Genomic DNA, 16,962 nt, shown 5'->3' on the forward strand with positions numbered 1-16,962 from the left:
GCTAAAAACAGAGTTTCTCAGGGCACCTGGAAACTGGCTCAGTCGGTTAAGCATTGACTTGATTTCAGCTCAGGCAATGAATGATCTTGCAGTTCATGAGCCTGAGCCCTGTGTAGGGCTCTGCGCTGACAGTGTGGAACCTGCTTAGAATTTTCTCTCTCTCTCTCTCTCTCTCTCTCTCTCTCTCTCTCTCTCTCTCTCTGCCCCTCCCCTGCTCATGCACTTGCCCATGCGTGCTCTCTCTCAAAATAAATAAACTTAAAAAAAAAAAAAGTTTCTCAAGATCTCCCAGTGAGTCCCAGCCACACCTGTGAAATGAAAAACTCTAATCCTTAGAAGCAAAGGAAATCTCTGTACCCTCAGCCCCCGCTGCCCTACCCATGACGAAGCAGGTCTTTATAACAGTCACAAAGGCAGGCAGCAGCATCTTCTAAACGAAAAGGCCTGGACTGAGAAGACTACTTCCTGTCCACACTGCCTAACTAACCAGCTGGGTGTGCTGAGCCTACCACCAAGTTCTAGGCCTCAGTTTTCTTTTTCTATCAAATGAGGCAGCTGACCTAGAATGAGCTGTAATGTACCCTCCAGTCTGAAAGCTGTAACAGGAGTCTCATAAAAAAGCAATCATCCCAAGACTAAAAGGAGAAAAGTTGTGTATTTTTTGAACCATAATATAATTTATGAACATGGCATCCAAAATTCTGACAGAAACATCAGTCTCAATTCTCCATTCATAATTCTTGGCTGTTACAGTCTTTAAATAAGTACTTTTATTTTGTCTATCCATTACCTCTTTCTTTTCCTCTAATTTGAGTATTATCCCTCAAAAAAGAAAAGCACTAGGGTGCCTGGGTGGCTCAGTCTGTTGAGTTTTAGACTCTTGATGGTCAGGGTGGCTCAGGTCAAGATCCCAGGGTCATGAGATCCAGCCCCACAACAGGCTTCACTCTGAGCATGAGCATGGAGCCTGCTTGGGATTCTTTCACCCCGTCCCTCTGCCCCTCTCCCCTGCTGCGGGCTCCCGCTCTAAAACAAAAACACACACAGAAATTAAATCCTATCAATGAGTTGCAGTCTTCATATTTAACTTTACACATCTGTGCCTGTTGTTGTCTGAATACCAATGCTTAAGAGTTTTTATTATGACACTGTACAGAACATGACATCCTTTGATTAAGAATAAATCTCTAGAAGGTGAAAAGTTTCCTTGGGAAAAAAAATTGCCACTTCATTTTACAATAGTTTCTTTCCAGGCAATGTCCTTTTGATTTTTCACGAAATTGCAAAGGATCACTTCAGCCTAATATTCAGTATGAAAGTTTTTTTACTCACAATTAGAAGGCTGTGTCTTAGAGTCCGCATTAGGCAACACTGTATAATCCAAAAGCCCCTTAAATTTCCCATAAGTGTCTAAACAGAGCACCGCTTTCCCAAATATTAGTCACAGAATCTGGTGCAGTAGAGCCAGCCACCCGGCTCTAGCAAGAGCCACCCCCTGCCTGATTCCTCCTCTTGCTCTTAAAGTTAATAGCAGTTAAAACTGAGTTTCTGCTGCCAGAGTGCAGGGGAGTGGGCCTGCAGGTCCTCACTGGAATCTGGAGAAGGACGGATGGCTGCACTCGAAGAACAAAAGCCTGCCTCACGGATGAGGCACTTTCCAAGACAGTCAGGAATGGCAGGGCTGAGAGAACGCTGGCGGCAGCGCTTGTGGAAGGCGCACGGTCCCTCTTAGTACTAAATGTCCCCAGCACTTGAAGAGGAAGTAAACAAGGATCCGGGTTATGCAGGCGTCTGTATGGCCCCGGGGCAGCCAAGGCCTGGTCAGTCAAGACTCTCGACTCCCAGTCAGGGGGCACTTACGTCATGAAGCTCCAAAATGTGGGCTGCGTGTGACCAGGAAAAATTACAAAGTCCAGTTTAAATACAGCCTGTATTTCTACCAGTTAGATTTTTTTTTTTCAAAAACAATAATTTTCTGAAAAAGTTAAGTAAAGCTGGAACATGGAAAACAGCTACATGTGGAATGGTCCACAGGAATAGCACACAGCCACTTAGAAGCCGTCCATTTTTCTCAAGACACATTTGCATCAAACTACTCCAACTCTGCCAGACCAAAAACAGGTTTGACTTTCCTGTCTTAGAAAATAGCCTCAGGAATGTCAATTTTTAAATGTTCTACTGCAGAACCTACAACATAATGTTTACTTAATAAATGCTAAGGAACTAAGATACTATCATTACTTTCCATCAAAAACTGTTTAAATATTCCTTCAAGTTTTTCCATTTTCCAGTCCCACCAGAACAAACTGTGTTCGTTCTTTCTTTCTTGGTTTTTTTTTTTTTTTTTTTTTTTTTTTTTTTTTTGCCTAGTTGCAGAAAATAATCCCAGCAGAGCCGAAAGCATCCTGCTGAGGTTTTGAGTGTGAGGGCAGGACCCAGTCAAGCTGTATTTTCTCTGTTTCTCCAACCTACTATATTCTGAGAGGCCCACACCATGGTTTCCCAGCTAGCAGGACACTGCATCTTGACTCACCACAAAGGCAGTCTCAGTGTGTCTTGATACTCTAAGTTTCTTCTTATCCTGCATCTCTGGGGTGAGGGTGAGGGACTAAGGAATACACAGATAGAAAACAGAAGCAGTTCTGACCAGAAAGAGGAAGTTGTTGTGCGTCTATACACATATATCTCATTTTGTATAACAAATATATTCTTGTAAAGTTGACTATAACTGAATTTCTACACTCTGATTCTTTAAAATGTAACAGCTCATTAAAGAAATGATTGTACAGCGACCTTAGCTTATATCTTTTTGTTAAATCTTAATTTTTCATATAGTTTAGCTTAAAAAAGTAATACTGTTATATCCAGGTAATGGTCCATGCAAATGAATCAGCATACCACCAAAAGAATAAGCCCAAATGCAGAAAAGAAACATGAACTGAACTTTCAAAATATATTAAAGTATAGCTCAAAAGTAATTTACTCAAAAAACAACTCACACCTATCATCTCTACCTTTGTTGAATTTATCAAAACATGTTCTTAAATGAGGTCACAAGGAATGCAACTGGTTAGATCATCACAATTAGAGCTTTAACTATGTTAAGGTTGCCTTAAATGGTCTCCATTGTAAGATGGAACCCTACATTGAGGAGGCAGGTCCCTTCTTTTTACTGCATAGGAGGTCTGAGAAGGATGGCACCAGCAACAGGCTGCAGGGGCGGGAGAGGAAGCCCTTCTCCAGCGTGTGTCCTAGTTAACGTTACTAGTTTGGAAATACTGGTCTGAGTCATCTCAAAATGCAGGAATCCTTAATTTTTCTATAAAGGTATTTGTGTCCTATGACAGACTTAATGCAACACAGGTGGGCAAAAGTTCCAGGTTTCAGAACCAAATGCACCATTAGGCAAGTCGACTAAGCGCAGATAACCTCGGAGAGAAATTAAACATTTTGTCAAGGGTTTCTGATGACAATGCAAAAGCAGCAGAGTACATTGTACTTTAAACAATGCCTTGTCTGTTTGCAGGAACGTGGACTGGCCTAAAATGGAGGGGAGAAAAAACAAGGGCAGCACTGGGCCACAGCTTTCACTTCAAAGGCAAACTGAGGAATCGTGTGTGTGTGTGTGTGTGTGTGTGTGTGTGTGTGTGTGTGTGTACACATATACACACACATACACTGTATATACATGTTTCTATGAAGTAGCAAAATATACGCACCACAGGTGGGCACACAAATTTCCTAGTGCTGCCTGACACCCATTCCCACCAATCCCTACATCTAATGGCCCTCAATGGAACCACCTCACTCCACTCCCTTGAACAGTTTGGGGACCAATTCTGCCCAAGGAGAAGCTTCAGCCCTGAGTAACTATCCTAAGTGATAGAGACCATCTGGCAGCAGCAGCAGCAGCAGCAGGAGGAGGAGGAGGAGGAGGAGGAGGAGGAGGAGGAGAGGAGGAGAGGAGGAGGAGGAGGAGGTAGGAGGAGGGAGGAGGAGGAGGGAGGAGGAGGGGAGGAGGAGGAGGGAGGAGGGTGGAGGAGGAGGAGGGAGGAGGGTGGAGGAGGAGGAGGGGAGGAGGAGGAGGAGGAGGAGGGAGGAGGAGGAGGAGGAGGAGGGAGGGAGGAGGAGGGAGGAGGAGGAGGAGGAGGGAGGAGGAGGAGGAGGAGGAGGAGGGAGGAGGAGGAGGGAGGAGGAGGAGGAGGAGGGAGGAGGAGGAGGAGGGAGGAGGAGGAGGAGGAGGGAGGAGGAGGAGGAGGAGGGAGGAGAGGAGGAGGGAGGAGGAGGAGGAGGAGGGAGGGGGATGAGGAGGGAGGAGGAGGGAGGAGGAGAGAGGGAGGAGGAGGGAGGAGGAGGGAGGGAGGAGGAGGAGGAGGATGGAGGAGAGGAGAGGTAGGAGGAGGAGGAGGGAGGAGGGAGGAGGAGGAGGGAGGAGAGGAGGGAGGAGGGAGAGGGAGGAGGAGGAGGGAGGAGGAGGAGGAGGAGGGAGGAGGAGGAGAGGAGGAAGGAGAAGGTGGGGTGGGCAGTCTGGGTCTGTATTTACTCTGCCCCTCAGAACCCGGGTGAGCTTGATCACTGGGCACACCAGACCCCTGCCGAACCAATCAGGGGCCAGACCCAACTCTGAGCCTCAGCTTCCTCAGCAACTCAAAAAAGATTTACCCTCAGGTTTACTGTGAGGATGGTGCTCAATAAATGTGACTCCCTAGCCCCTTAATGACTCCCTAGCCCCTCCCTGAGAACCAGTCCTTGTCTCACACCTGAGTCCTGCTGGAGGCTAGACTATGCTAGTGCACTAGTGCTGAGCACCAACTACACATCAGCTCCCTGGCATTCCCCTCAAACCCCAGCCCCTTCCGCTGAGTCTCTGCTAATTCTTCTTGGGACAGGCAATTCCTTATACTAAGACTTTTGCCTTCGACCCATCTCTCCTGATTCCTCAGTCTTCCCACCTGCCTTGGTTTTCTCCATGTGTAACTCTGAGAACTTTCCCAAGAACTTCATCCATATTGCTTCATATGTAAGTCCCAGTACTTCCGAAGTCTGGAGCCATACACACTCAACCAATCACCTAGTATGTCAAAAAAGAATTTACAAGGCTGGATAGAGAGAAATAAACCACTGAGGGACGATGCTCAAATGGACTGGCTCATTACTCTAGAGAACCAAATTTCAAATATGAGAATGTCATCCATTAGATCAGTGTTCTGTTTAGTATGTCCTAAGAGAAAAAAGCTTTTCAGTAACAGAAAAAAGTCATGGTTCTTCTGTGAAACTGATCTGTTTTTTATTAAAAGCAATTATAAATTTGGAAGCTGATCTTATATCCCTTTTTGCTTCAGCTGCTATGAAACTCGAGAGCAGAGTCTGTGGTCTGACTGTAGCACCTATCAAGCACTACACTGTCCTTTATTACCCTCAGGTTCATCCTTTATACAGAATAAATTTTTGTAAGTTGCCACAGTGAAGGAGCATAAACAAACATCAATTTGAAATTAACATTTTTTAGGGGAAGATGGTCTTTGCTTTTCCATAGGTTTGGGTCTATCCAGGAATGGCAGATCTGTGATGATTTTAGAGGCAGTGAAAAAGCACAGAACCTGCTAAGAATGTGGTATGGGAACAAGGTAGAAGCAGAACTAGGCCTGTGCTCCTCACCTCTCCCCCATGCACCTTGAAGGATGTGTCAGGACAGCAGCCAGAATGAAGGGCACAGATGCCTGGAGCAGCACACTCCATCACTCTATGGAAGCCAATTATGGATATACTAGAATCCAAAGTGTATTTAAAGCGGTTTAGATATTCATTTGGCTAAAATCTTTGAGACTGTAGACTAATAGAATAACAATTATGATCACTTTTCCTAAGGTACCCTGAATAGCCTTAGAAGCACTCTAATGGGAGGTAAAAGGCATCTCTAAATTGTAGGAAAGCATGGGACACACCTTGCAGAGGCTCTCAGCTGTCTTGGGAAGAAGAGCCCAGCCTCATTCTACTGAAGTGCTGAGGAAGTGCACAGGGGCCCCCTAGACAGCAAAGGAACTATGGACACTGCCAACTGAGCTCCAAACTCAACAGTCAGCATCTGTTCCCCAAGTCAAGGGGCCTGTGAGCCCCAACCAGCTTTGCAATCTTATCAGGCTTGGATTTAGGCATCTTCAGCAGAATTTAAATTCCAGGTGGGAAACCTCTGCTCTCCAGCTGGAAAATTAAGATGACAAAGATTCTTTGTGGCTTAGAGACTTTACAGTTAGCAATGCTTGGTAGCAAAGCAAGAGCCAAAGCCATAGATTGTGAATTCAACTTCTCATTTCAAAACAGGCAGCTCTAGGACCAGCTCTAGAGCAGGCTACCATGTTTCAATTTCATGGCTAGGAAACAGAATAAGATTCCTGCCTTTTATCTCCATTAGAGTGCTTCTGAGGCTATTCAAGTCTCCTTAGGAAAAGCAATCATTATTATTATTCTATTAGTCCATAACCTCCTAAATTTTAGCCAAATGAAAATCTAAACCACTTTAAATACACATTGGACTCAGTATCATCCAAAATTGGCTGTGCATCCTAGTAAATGCAAGTTTCCAGATGGCAAGATTTTAGGTGAAATCATCAAAAGACTACATAAGTACCACATATTATTACGTGCCTTCCACTCATTAATTCACCCAACACTCTGCATGTTAGGGATGAGCCAAGTTATCTCCTTTACAAAAAGCAGACTCAGTATTCTTTCACAGTTACACAAACAAACAGCAAAGCCAAAGTGAAAGGAAGGACAACTCCCTCCCCTCCCTGTACCCTGCAATTTATCAGGCAGGGTCTGTGTTTTATCACTTTTCCTTGAGGGTTGCAAAAGTTCTGCAAGGAATTCTTTGATTACTGTAATACTTTTATCAACAAAAGAAAATGAACTCCAACAACATACTATACTGACAGAAATTTCACTATCAGAAGTGAAAACAGTGAAGGATGGGCAGAAATATGTGCCAGGACACATGGCTCAGCAAGACTTCCCTTCTTCCCAGGCAAGGTAGATTCTGGGCCCATAGAGGCCTTCCTTAATGCTGTCTCCCAAGAAATGCTGCACATTTCTATGTGTACATTCCTGTCGTGTACCACACTATAAACTAACTCATCAAAGGCAATGCCTACTTCCACATCCATCTTGATCTTCAATACTTCAATACATTTGCTAAATGAAAGCAGAAGGATAAATCAGATGAATAAATAATCATGGCTATGGCCCAGGCAGCACACTCCTATGCCCTGTCCCCAAAGAAGTACATCATGAGGACCCTGAGGTTAGACCTAGACCCTGGCCCAGGCTATAAAAGCCAGCAACATTGCTACCAATACACTGTTGAAGGACCAGAACATCCAACCACTTTGCTATTAAAAAAAAAAAATGTGTTTACAGGAGTTTGACTCAGATAACTTGCCATATTGTTATTTCACCTGTAAAGGACATATACACCACAGCATTAGAAATCCCATCTGCCACAAACCTTTCAACTAGAAGTGGCATTTTTGCTCTCAGTGCCAAAGAAATGGCTCCTTCCAAAGACTACCAAATTTCTTCAATGCCATCAAAAGAGCTAAGCATATCAATCAGACTTTAATAGTTATAAAAAACTGTTTTGGGGACTTAATTCCCAATAAAAGACATCCAAGTCTACCAAACACATTTAAGGTATGAGCTGTCTAGCATCAAGACTGGCAGAACTGCAAATTTCTTTTGCAGCAAACTGCTGATAATTAAAACCATTGATCCAGCTAACTGTGCCCATTCCTCTGGCACAAAGTCACTTATTCTTGGAAACATTATATGCAATGTAATTCTTACCCCAAATTACAACCCTCTACGACAACACAGAAAATTCAGGCCTCATCACTCTGGATTATAGGACTGCCACCAATCAATCATTCTTCAATGTCTGGAGATTTAGAAGACAACATTTGGCCACCTGAGAAAGTCTCTCACAGGTATATTTCCATAGAATGCCTCCACACTGGCCATGGTGAAATAAAAAGCTTTGTTCTTCCCTGGGGAATAATGTAGTGGTATTTGAAGTGAGGAACATGTCCAGGCAGGTACAGGCATGTTCACAAACCCCCATGAGGCAGCTGGGCAGGCCATCCTCCATAAAAGTGGTGGTGACTAGGGTGACCACTAGGCAGTTCAAAACTAAGAGTGGCCTCACTATGCACTTTTCAGCTAAGCTCCTTTACATCTCTCATCCTTAATCTCCTCATCCAGAAAATAAACGGGTAAACCAGATGACAACCAAGGCCCTTTAGTTCTGGAACTCAGAGGTTCCATCATCAATTTAGCATCAATTTGTTTCTCATATCAGTCCTTCCCCTGGAAAATCCCTCATGGAACAAGGCCCAGGTGAGATGGACAGGGGAATGTTAGGTATATAAAGTGGGACTGCCAGGAAGGGTGGTCTAGGTACTGAGAGTCGGGAGTGAGGCCAGTTACACCTAATGCAGGTAGTGAGTAACAATGGATGGACCTACTGCACTATTTTTTCTGGGTCAGATTTGGAAAGCTGAGTCCCTGATATACAGGAGAAACCAAACTTCAAGTCTGTCCTGAAAACGGTCTCCTCAAAAAACAAAGAACCTCACCCCTTACCCTCTTCTAGAAGAGGCACTCACATCTACATGACAAAAACCTAACTGAAAGGTATTAAATTAAATAGGGTAAATGCATTACCTTACAAACAGCTCCTTTATTTTCTTTCAGGTCTTTCAGGACATTTCTCTTTACATGCAGAATGCAAAATTTTCATTTAAAAAACCCCAACTTCTTTTAAAAATATTAATCAATGACTGAGAAAGAGATGTTTCTGAGTTCTTACAAGGTATAAAGGTCTCCATGCAACTTCTTGGATGAAGAGCTAGCTGTCTCCTGCTAGAACACAGAGCTGGGAATCTTGGACTTAGCACATGGCTTCACCTTCATGTACACTCACTACTTCTAGGGAAGTCACAAGCCTGCTGGGCCTGCTCCCTACATCTAGAAAACAAGATGTTTAGGATAGTCCGTATCTTTAATCCAGAAGAAGCTAGTAGGCACTTGCTTAAGCAGCTAGTAAATAAATGGCCTATACCAAACCCACAAAGAAGGCTGATTTCTCCTTTTTCCCATGGGGGTTAAAAGTGCAAGGAAAGTATTTTGTCTCTATAGGACATTGAAAACTCTGTTTGTATAATAAATATTCAAAAAATAGCCTCAATTCCTCTTAGGAAGCTTTTTCTTAGAGACAGCGCAGCCTATATTTTAAAGTATTGAGAAACTTTTATCTTTATCATTAATCTCAGAAAAAAATGGAAGCACTTTATTTTTCATGCAGATGAGAAATACCAGACAACCAAGTTCTTTCAACAAAGTCTTGGCAAGTCGCAGATCATTTTTCATGACAAGGTGACAGTGAGGAAAGGATGGCACATACAGTTTCCTTCTCTTCTCCTCTCTTTCTTTGGCCCCTCAAGCACCAGGGACCTTGTGAGATTGGGTTTACAGAAAGAATGCCTCTCCCACTTTGACAAAGAAAAAATTATTCAGAATTCTAAACTCCCTGAAAGACACTATCAAAGCATAAAACATTATTACATTTTTACCATTCCAGAACCACAAATAACTTTGCTTTCCTTTTTCTTTCCAGAATAAGAACTGCTGTGGTTCACTTTTCTCCCCAAAGGAGTCTCAATGGTTCCATGGCAGAGACTAAAAGCAAATTGTTTACATTTTAATCAGAAAATGTGTTTATTAACGATATCATCTGAGAGTATGTATGTGCTGTTTGATAATGTTCTTTGAAGAAGTTACATAATAGCTAAATTGTCCTAAACCCAGCCATTGCTCCTAATATGTCATCACAATCCAGCTTCAGCCAAGGTATTTTTACTGGGCCATCACCCATGTTCCTAGATCCCTCTTTGCCAATCAAGTATTCACCCATGTCCTCTACAACTTATCCTCCTCCTGATGCTTCCATAATTCAACACCTTTTCACTTCAGTTCATCTTCTTAAACCAACACACACAATATCCTGGGCCTGAGTGTGAAAAAGATCCAAGAAAAGAATGAAAGCTAGACCTAAATGATCCACTGGCTTCCGAAGCCAGGCCACAAAGATGTAGCTATTCACCAAGTGGTGGAACACAACTGGGCTGCTTCCACTTGCCCAGGGGAGAGGGAGAGGAAAAAAAGCAGTGGTCACAGGGAAGTTTAGATGCAGTTCAAGTCAGAGCATCTGTGTCTCATTTCTCAATTTGCAAAATATGACTTGGGTCGCCCTTCTTGGAATATCACTTGTATCTGCTTTGCAACCTGGAGAAAATAGGCAGTTTGCAGAGTCCCATCCCTAAGAATAATTACACTTCACAGGAGTGCAAATCTTTAAAAAATAATAATAATAAAATAAAAGCCTGTTGTGTTCAATATGAATGCTTGTCTACAACTTCACACTCAAGCCCGTTCTTTATGGGCTCTGAAAGAGTGACAGGCCAGGCAGAACACATCTGTCTTTTTTTAAAAAAAAATTTTTTTTTTTAGCGTTTATTTATTTTTGAGACAGAGAGAGACAAAGCATGAACGGGGGAGGGTCAGAGAGAGGGAGACACAGAATCTGAAACAGGTTCCAGGCTCTGAGCTGTCAGCACAGAGCCCGACGCGGGGCTCGAACTCACAGACCGCGAGATCATGACCTGGGCCGAAGTCAGCCGCTTAACCGACTGAACCACCCAGGCGCCCCAGAACACATCTGTCTTAATTTTAACAGAAGATCATGCAAACTCCCCTCCTTTCTCTACTCTTAAACCCAAATGAGAGACGTGATAAGTATGGAACAGTCCAGTGAGGTCTCAGGCAGTATTATAAAATCAAAATCCCTAAAGTAGATAAATTATTGATTTCAGAGTTTAGTCAAAGCAGAGACATACTGACGCAGGTATCTCAACTCTATCACTTGCCAACTGTATGGCTTTAGCCAAGTCACTTAATATTCCTGTACCTCAGTTTCCTCATCTGTAAAGAGGAAGAGCTAATATGCATACTACTCTTAGCAGTATTTGGTACATAATATATGCCAAATAATAGTAGCTTTTAGTTACAGCCATGAAAATGATGGGTAAACCTTAAGGCTGAGACTGCATATAGCTCTCATTTGCACCAAAGCAGGATGAAGATATAATGGTTTTTGCCCTTTTCGGAGAGAGGGGATAAGAGCTTTCCAGCATCATCAACTCTCCCCAGCTCAGCAGCATGCAGAAGTCAGGGAACAGAGGGACCTTCTCCTCAAAACCAAAGGCCTCCTCTACAGCCTCCTAGAAGGGATTTTGAAAGAGGGGTCAACCAGACAGATGTCCCTTGTTACCATCTTCAGATCTGGGCCACAGGAGCTAAGTACTCAGATCCCTCTCATCCTTGGGCTGGGAGCCAAGACTTCTAAGACTGCTGCCAGGCAGGCTTTTTCTTATGAGCCTGACTCTTCCTTAAGATACTTTACTCCTCTGCAAATGCATCCTTGATACCAGAATTTTTTCAAGATACCCTTCTTTCCCCATGCCCAAAACATTCAAGCAGTGGCCCATCCTTTTGGAAAAACAAAATGGAAGTGAATGAAGACATTTACACATTTCATCTGTGAGCAGTGGCAGCTTTGGGAAGCATCCCACCAGCTGTCTCTGACTGACTTCTGATCTTAGAAGTCCCTAGTAATCTCCTGGAGTCCAACTTTAAATGCTGCTTACAGTGCTCATGGCACTTTTAGGACACTCCTCCAAACTCTGGCCCCAGACAGAAGTATCTCGATGTAGCTTTCTCCACCACTGCGTGAACATTCTGATGTCTCAACATCTGAACCTGCCTTCCTGATCATTCTCAAGAATCTTGGCGAATCTGAGAAAAGTAACTTGTCTGGCCTCCCCATTCCCAGGAAGAAACAGATCACCACGCCTCTGCAGCTCAGTACCCAAGCAAGCCCTGTTGCCTCTGACAGAGCTTCATGAAGGAAAAGGTATGCTACTAACAGCAGAAGAATTTGTAATCCAAACTAATCCTGTGTTGTTGTTTTTTTAATGTGTCAGATATAAGAGTATTTATGAATCTCAGGCAGCATTCTGAAGCAGCTGCTAAGAGGTCCTGAAATGAACCTCCAAGTCTGGGCAACCCACTCTTCTTTGCACTATTTATATTCCTAAAGCCATCAGCTATGTTTGATATGGATGATCATGAGGCCCAGCTTAATGGACTACAGAATCCAATGATACTGACAGCACAAGTAACTTGTTTTGATCTTTACCTGGCTTCACCTTGTGGGAGAGGCTGTGCACCTTTTTAGGACCCTGAGCCAAGATGGACGCCATCTCCTCACCACCACGGCGTCTCCTCTGACCTCATCATGAAAGCTGCATCACTTTCCCCTTCGCGTCACTCACCCTCCACACTGATTACACCCAGCACATTTTAATCTTATCTTTCTCCCACATGTCCCACGTCTGTTGGTGGATGAGTCACTACAACTACTCCCCTGTCTGATGCTAGTCTTAAATCTAAGAACATTCCCAAAAGACCAAAACAAACAAGGGAAAAAAGATCACAAAACAATAAGAATCCAACCTAAACACAAGTCCTTTGAACACAATATATGCCCCAGAATGAACATCTGGCATCCTCTGTGCACCTGAGCAGATCCTTCATTAAGGTTATCCAGGAGGGAGGTTGGTGCCCTTGCCCTCACAGGAAGCTACACGGCAACGAGGATTTGTGGCAAGTCTAGAACACTCAAGGGGCTAGGGTCTTCATTCCATTTCAACAGATACCACCATGAGATGGCTGTTCATCTTTTCCCACTCTTGTCAGGATTCTGAAGCCAAGGTGGTATGAGAATTTTTATTTTTGACTCCCAATCTGTTACCAGAGGAATTCCAGTCTTAGCAAATGACTTAAGCAGTTCTTAAATTTCAGCTTGCAGAATTACCTGGAGGCCTTATTATAACATTGAATGCTGGGTCCAGAGATTCTGATTCAATGTCTGTGGTGGGCCCAAGAACCTGCATTTCCAAGTTCCTAGGTGATGCTGATGCTGCTGATCTGGAGGCCACACTTTGAGAACCACTAGCTTAATGTCAGAATATGGCAGGTCTCATTAGTGTATCAGGTTGGGTTGCACAAAAGAAAGATGGTACATTTAAGTGTCTCAGTGTTCAAGTCTCATGCAATGACCTGAAATAGCACCATCTCTTTTTGCAAATTCCTGAAAACTTTAAAATAGGTTAACCAGGGTCCACTGGAAACTAGAAAAACAGGTGGGAGTTGGAAACATTAAAGAAACCACATTCATTTATATGAAAGAGAGGAGGAAATCCTAGCTAAGCACAGTTTGTTAAATAATGATGCCCTTGTCTTAGAAACCAACTGTTCTCTTTGAGCCCAACTAGACAGCACTCCCTTTTATATGGAGCTTCCAGGGAGCAAACTCTACTTGGTAATCTTCCCACGGAGGAGAAGGTAGAAATAGGTCTAGAAGTCAATTCTAAAATAGTTGATAACTCATTTCTCTAAGACAGTGGTTCTCAGCCCTAACTGTATACTGTAGCCTCCTGAGAGCCTTAAAAAATATGGATGCCTAGGCCCCATATCTAGAGATTCTAACCTAATTATTTTAGGATGGGACCTAGACACAGGTGTTTTTCAAAGATCCCCAGGTGATTCTCAAATGCAGCTGAGGTTGAAAATCACTGATGTAGGAGAAAGATCACAGAGAGATAGTAGGTGAATGGGAAAAAGAAGGGCAGTGAGTCCCCTTTACATAATGTCTTAATGACATAAAAGGAAAGAAAAAAAATGGGAGAAGAGCTGGGGGTGACTGCAGCAGGTAAAACTGAGGCTCTTAGAATCCGAGACTGATATAAAAATCAACCCAGCATTGTTGGCTGTTCGAGGTTCAAAAATCAGAAATGGCTATATGATCAAGGAACTGCCCACATTTGTCAAAGACTTATAACAGTCCAGAGGATATTTCAAGAAACCCTTTTAACCCAATGTACTATTTTTTCTCAGAAGAGTTAATAACTAGAGACTTAAGGCAAACAGCCTTAACTTCTCACAAACAAATCATCTAAAGATTCAACTTTGAAATCATGTGCCAAAAAACTTACCCCTGAAGAAAATTATAAATATACATATATACCTTTTTTTAATGTTTATTTTTGAGAGAGCAAGAGTGCAAGTGGGGGAGGGGCAGAGAGAGGGAGACACAGAATCCAAAACAGGCTCCAGACTTCCAGCTATCAACACAGAGCCTGACGCAGAGCTTGAACCCACAAACTGTGAGACCATGACCTGAGCCGAAGACAGACGCCCAACTGACTGAGCCACCCAGGCGCCCCTAAATATTATTTTTTTAATGTTTATTTATTTTCGGAAGGGGGGGGGCCCGCATGCATGGGGGAGGTGCAGAGAGAGAGGGAGAGAGAGAATCCCAAGCAGGTGCCACACACACCACGGAGTCCCACCTGGACTTGAGCCAAGATCAAGAGTTGGATGCTCAACCGAATGAGCCACTCGGGAGCCCCCACCCCTGAAAACAATTTTTAAAAAATTTTAAAGGGGAGGCAAGAGGAAGGAGATTGAAGGAGTAACTCTCAGAGCACTTGGTAAGTGAAATTATCTTCCTAGTAACCACACTGACAAATGAGTTTTCAAAGTTGTAAAATCATGTGGTTCAGATGATAAAACCGAGTTATTTTCTTCTCTCCCTTCTTGACTAGCACTAGATGCATGAGGTAACAAGCTGGGAAAAAAAAAGTTTGAATGCTTTACGATCCTATTTAAGGCATAATTATGAAGCAAAACAGTAAAACAGAGTTGGTGCTCAATGGACAGAGCAGGGAATCTCAAAGCAGGTGATACAGACAGAAGTTGGGTGAAAATTTTCTCTGCTCATACCAATAGGTCAAACACTGGGAGCCCAGATAGAAAAATTCAGATGTATTTCCACCGTGTTAACATTTAAAAACCAATTCATCAATTTAAAGTTTTTGATCTGATTAGAAAACTAAGATGTGGATAAATCAGCATCTTGAAAATGAGAACTATAATTTGATTAAAAACATCCATTTGTTAAGTAATTATTTCAAAATCAATTTAGAAGACATAGTTTTCACTAATACAACTTTTCTAATTTAACACATGCTACTTCACTTATTCAGTACTGATTACCCACAAATTAACTCAAAGCATTCCCTGATTTCATAAGACCATCAGAATAAACCCTTTCCCTCCTCCCAAAGAACACCTACTAATTGATACCTATGATCAAAGCACCGAATTTTACCTTAACAATGAACGTGAAAGTTGAATGTGGTAAAGCCAAAAGTATGGCCCAGAACACATAGCCTTTCAGCCTGAAATAAGGATCTTTCTTGTAAAGGGAGAAGACTAATAGGACTGCTTTAGATATTTCAGTTCAGCAGAGGACATGCATCTATCTAGTCAAACAGAAGGCTGTAAGCTTACCTTTATTGGACAGGGTTGGCAATAGAAGGCCTGATCTAGGCCACTAATTTCAAGAAATTGTATACTAGCTCACCTAGGAAGTTATCTATGAGGACCTTCAGAATCTAAGTGTGCCAAAGCAAGCACACTCACCCTGGAATCAGCTCGAAGAAAACCTTAAATTAATCAGGCCCATAATTTTCATAAACCCATTCTAGGCTTCTCAGGATTACACAAACAGTACACCTGACCTAACTGCTCATTATTCTTCTAAACAAATTCAGAAGAATGTTTGGGTTCAGAGTTTCAATGTTTACTTTAAAAAAAAAAAGTATCTTGCTGAAAATTTAGTCTGTGGGTCACTGTTTATTTGCACAATGGGTATATGCATACATGGCAAATTAATGCTGTTAAGGAGACTGTACTGAAAACTAGTAAATAAAGATACATCCCTTCTCATTCTACCAACTGGGGGGGTAAATATATATATATTTACAAAGATGCACATGTATAAAGGGTGAGAGGGTGAGTTTAACAACAAATCCTTGACATGGAAATAAATGCTGGCAGGAAGCCCCAGGACAGCTATCCTAACTAATAAGGTAAAAACCCTAGAAGATCTACAGCAACACTGAATTTTAAATTAGGTAAAAAATTTTTAAAGAATTTACCAGCAAGATAAGTTCTAATGGAGACATTCAGAGAAAGAGTTTTACTTTATAAAACCATTATAGTATTATAAAAAAATTTAAATGCATCAAGCTTTTAAAAATACTGAGTAAAAAAAAAAAAAAATATCAAGTAAAATTAAAACTTAAAAAAGAGGAATGTGAGCAGGAAGGGTTAAACATCACTCAGCTGAGCTTAATATGAAATATGAAACTGAAGCAATTATCTAGATAATTTATGATGAAAGGAATATTTCAAAAATCAATTATTTGGACACTTCAGGAAAAAAGCAGTTTTGAAATTTGAATTATATGAATTAATGACTCAGCCGTCCACTTGATCTTTCTAAAGTAGTACGAATTTTCAAGGAGACATCTAACAAGCTCTACTGGATATAATTTCATGCCCACCTTAAACTTCAGGTTGATAACCCAAGTTGTACCTTTAAAAGTCCACTGTGGCCACTGCCACCTTCTACTGCAACTGCCTCCAGCCCCGTCACCCTCCCCAGCACCCTCTATATTCAGTTATCAGGCAGAACCGTTCTGCCGGCTCCACATTTATCATAGTGTTTCAGTCTATCTTCTGGACACTATCCAGGCACTACTCACCTATCTTTACTATGAAACTGAGAGTTCTGAAGTTTTTTCAAACACACGTAGGATTAGTGTTCTGCTAGCCACATTTTATCTTAGGGCACATGAGTACTGCATTCCCCTGGCCAATTAAAACCATCATTTTAGGTCCTACCCATACATATTTTTACCTTGAAGATAAAAGCAATAA

The 16,962-nt window shown here is 42.3% G+C and overlaps 1 protein-coding gene across 5 annotated transcripts in view; it reads right to left on the reverse strand.

Moving 5' to 3' along the window:
• The window catches only part of FOXO3 (forkhead box O3), a 127,286-nt gene that overhangs the window by 95,183 nt on the left and 15,141 nt on the right, over window positions 1-16,962 (reverse strand). Inside the window, exon 1 of one of the 5 annotated variants that reach the window (XM_053904597.1) lies at window positions 1,333-1,354. The exons of the other annotated variants lie outside the window; for them this stretch is intronic. The gene's annotated coding sequence lies outside the window, so the exon portion shown is untranslated. Of the gene's footprint in view, window positions 1-1,332; window positions 1,355-16,962 lie in introns of those variants that run through there. 5 annotated transcript variants of the gene reach the window in all.

The sequence above is a fragment of the Panthera pardus genome, unplaced genomic scaffold, assembly GCF_024362965.1.
Source record: "Panthera pardus isolate Hobbes unplaced genomic scaffold, ASM2436296v1 HiC_scaffold_17, whole genome shotgun sequence".
NCBI lineage: Eukaryota > Metazoa > Chordata > Mammalia > Carnivora > Felidae > Panthera > Panthera pardus.